This window comes from Ambystoma mexicanum, chromosome 5q, assembly GCF_040938575.1.
Source record: "Ambystoma mexicanum isolate Mex_15411 chromosome 5q, UKY_AmexF1_1, whole genome shotgun sequence".
Taxonomy (NCBI): domain Eukaryota; kingdom Metazoa; phylum Chordata; class Amphibia; order Caudata; family Ambystomatidae; genus Ambystoma; species Ambystoma mexicanum.
In genome coordinates this window covers 1,273,135,887-1,273,139,787 of record NC_090933.1, presented here as the reverse complement: position 1 = coordinate 1,273,139,787, position 3,901 = coordinate 1,273,135,887, and positions in this window count along the sequence as shown.

Here is a 3,901-nt window from a genome sequence, read left to right as displayed (position 1 = left end):
GTACCTAGGATAGGGGGTGTCATTGTGGTAGGAGGGAACCCTTTTATGGGGACTGGGATGAATTTGTCCCCTGGATACGATAGCTCACAGGGTAACCTGATGTGTTCAGTACAATCACTAACACCAGACCCCCAAGAGTAACCAAGGGTTGATGTGATGATAGGAGGCAAATCTTTTTCTTTTCTTGTAGACACTGGGGCAACTCACTCTTGTATAAGTGAGGGAAAATACCCAATGTCAGGTATTGCCATGAATGCTCATGGGCTCTCTGAAGCTACAAATGTAGTTCCTTTTATGATAAATTACCTGTTTCTATAGGGGAATGGGACATATCTGTCCCCTTGTTGTATTCACGACAAACGCCAGTTAACATTTTGGGTAGAGATTTGATGACGAAACTTAACATGATGATTTCATTCACTGATCAAGGTATAGTGAGCTCCACTCCAGGAATACACAATTTAAATGTAGGAGAGTTTATACTGGCATTTACAGGACAAGTGGCTCTACGAGGGGGTCTGGTAGATCCGGAAGTCTTCATGTATGGGGTGAGCATTTTATCAACATGGCTACCTGGATTACAAGGAGAAATTGTGAGGATACCTGATGAATTTCTATGTAGACCAAAAGTACCTATGGATAAGGAAGAAGGGCAGATCATTCCCATAGAGTTGGAAGCAGCTGTAGTACGAGGGGAAATAGCAATGCTTAAAGGAGTAGATGCCGAAGGCAGAGCGTGGAGAGCAGTGATAGCTCTTGAGGAGGGATACAGATTGACTGACATAACAGATGAAAATATGTTCAGAGATTAACATATAGATGATGGGGTAGTGTTTTATATAAGCATTACATATTGGATAAATATTGAGAAAAGGGAAATCCTACAGTGAATGGCACTGATGCAGCAAAGGCCAGCGTTCTTTCAGGAAGACCTAGAAAAGGTGCCAAGTGTCCTTTGGAATACGGGACCATATGACATTGGCCTATTGACGGGAATAGGGGTTGTTAAATAAAACTCAAGCCAGAAGCAATTTTACCCCGAGCAAAACAGTACACCATGTCTCGAGAAGTTGATGAGGGCATATTTGAGACAATTTCAGCATCGGACTGCTCATGCAATACTGCGGTCTATACGATTAAAAAATCAAAAGGGGTGTCATGGAGATTTATCCAGGACTGCACCCTCTTAATCAGATTGTAGAAGCAGAGTTTTGTTAGTTCCGAATCCTGCGACAATATTGTGTAGCATCCCAGTTGAAGCTAGCTATTTCAAGGTGATTGATTTGAAAAATGTGTTTTTCTCAATCCAGTTGCACAAAGACTCACAAGATCTTACTTCTTTTACGCTCAGATGAAAAAGACTAAACATACTAATTTGTCTCAGGGGTACAATGACAACTGTTGATTTTTAATAGGGTCCTACAGATGGATTTAGCCAATATTGAACTCAAAAGTGTGGTAATTCAGTACATAGATGACATATGAATCTGTAGTGAAACAGAGGATGAATGTAGGCAGGACTCTGTTCAGTTAATTACTGTATTGGGTGACAAGGGATACAAAGTAGATAAGGAGGTATTACAGTATTGCCAGGAAGAGGTGTTGAACATAGGCCAGTTAATTTCACATGAAGGAAAGATAGTGACACCTGAGAGAGCTGAGGTTATTATGAAAACATCAACACCAAATATAGTAAGGCAAAGGCAGCAATTTCTGGGCTTATGCAATTATTGCAGAGCCTGGGTGTTCGATTACAGCACATACACAAGGCCACTTTTGCAAGCACCTAAGAAAGCACAAGTTGGTAAGACAAAGATAGATGGACTGAAGAAATGGAGGAAGGATTTGAGGAATTAAAAAGAGCAATGTGTACAGCTCCAGTTTTGGGAATCCCCAATTACAGTGAAGAACGTTATATGTTTTCACACACCAATGGATCAGTAATGACAGTAGTACTCACACAAAGAGCAGCACTAAGGTATAAACGTTTGGCGTCCTACAGTGGGATTTTATATCCAGTTATGAGAGGACATTTTCCATGCAAACAATCTCTGGCTGCTGCCGCATTTGAAATTGAGAAGTCTACAAGTATTACCATGGGCTGCGCAATGACGCTATATGCGGAGCATGCCTTATTTATCATTTTAGAGAAACCCAAAGGTACATTGACGACACAAAGAGCTTCTGTGTATGAAGTAATGATTTCTAATCCAGCAATTAAAACTGTAATACAGCCATGTTTGTAGCAGTGGTCGAAGTGTAAGAAAAGAAGTAGTGGAACTATGTTCCCTGCTGGCTTGCCCCGCTCCTCACAAACCCCATCACCCTGCCAGCTCCCACACACAATACAAACCCCCAAACACATTTGCCTGCAGTTTAAGGGAATTTTCAGTGCAGTGCACTGAAAGTGCAAGTTTCAACCTCTTCCCACACTGTTATTTTAAAACGAAACCGTTTCGGAACGGTTTCTTTTTAAAATAAAAGTATAGGAGCTGTAAAACTTAATTAAAAAAAGTATAGGAGCACCGCTCCCGTCCGCTCCCGCTCACTTCGACCACTGGTTTGTAGCTGATCCTATAGAAGAAGGTGATCATGTACATGATTGCGCTAATTATGTTGAATTTTATGATGATATACCCCGTGTGAAAGAAAATGCTTTAGCGGAAGGGGAGATTCTTTTTATTGATGGTTCATCAAAAAATCAATCAAACTAGTGGGGAGAGGCATTCAGGGACTGCAGTTGTAAGATACAGATTAAATGGTGAATTTGAGGTAGTGGTGAGTGCAAGACTACCATCCCATTTTTCAGCACAGGCAGCAGAATTGGTGGTGCTTATTGTTGGGCTCGAGAAAAACAAAGATCAGGAAGTGACAGTGTACAGTGACTCCGCCTATGTGACTTCAACCATGCACGCAAGGCTGTCACATTGGAAAAGGAGGTTATCTCAGTGCAGACAGCTCTCCAGTGCAACATGCGCCTCTATTGGACAGGTTCATTAAGGCACTACAACTCCCAGCGGCAATAGCAGTCGTAAAATGCGCAGCGCATACTCAACGTACAGACTTTATTTCTCGCAGAAACGAAGCCACAGATTTGGAAGCCAAAATGGTTGTGTATTCTTCAGAAATGTCCAGTCCCTAAAATGAAAATGTCAAAGAAGTATTAACTAGAAGCATGCTAGTACGAGGGAGGTTTAATATACTGTCAATTACACAATTAATAGAAATACATGGAAGAGCCCCACAAGAAGAGCAGGAGCTATGGAGGTGTAGGGAGTGTTCATTATCCCCCACAGAAGCACTATGGAGACAGGAAAGCACTGGAAAGCCAGTTATGCCAGCAGCATTACTAAAAGTCACACTTGAGCATCTGCATTACCCGTGAAAATAGCCAGGGAAAGTCTTGCTGCCACTATTGCAGAGGACTGGTTTGTTCCCAATTTATTAGCACACATCGCACAGTTCATTGTGAATTGCATCATGTGTCAGAGATTTTCAGCTGGGCATACACTAAACACAATCAGAGGAGTAATACCCTGTCCAAATGGTCAGTTTCAGCATTTGCATATTGATTACGTTGTATGCTGCAGACTTGTAATTAATATAGGTCTCTATTGGTCGTGGTGTGTCCCTTTTCTCGATGGATCGAAGTTGGTCCTTGTACACATCCTGATGCCACCTGTGCAGCGAAGTTCTTAGTGCGTGAGGTGTTCCCGAGATGGGGTGTGTGTGAAGTAGTAAGGTGCGATAATGGGCCACACTTTGTCAATGAGCTATTTGAACAAATAGGGCTTTTATTGAACATAAAGCATATGTTTTCTTGTGCACATCACCCACAAGCAAACGGGATATGTGAGAGGCTCAAAGCCCTTCTAAAGGAAAGAATAGCAAAAATTAGATT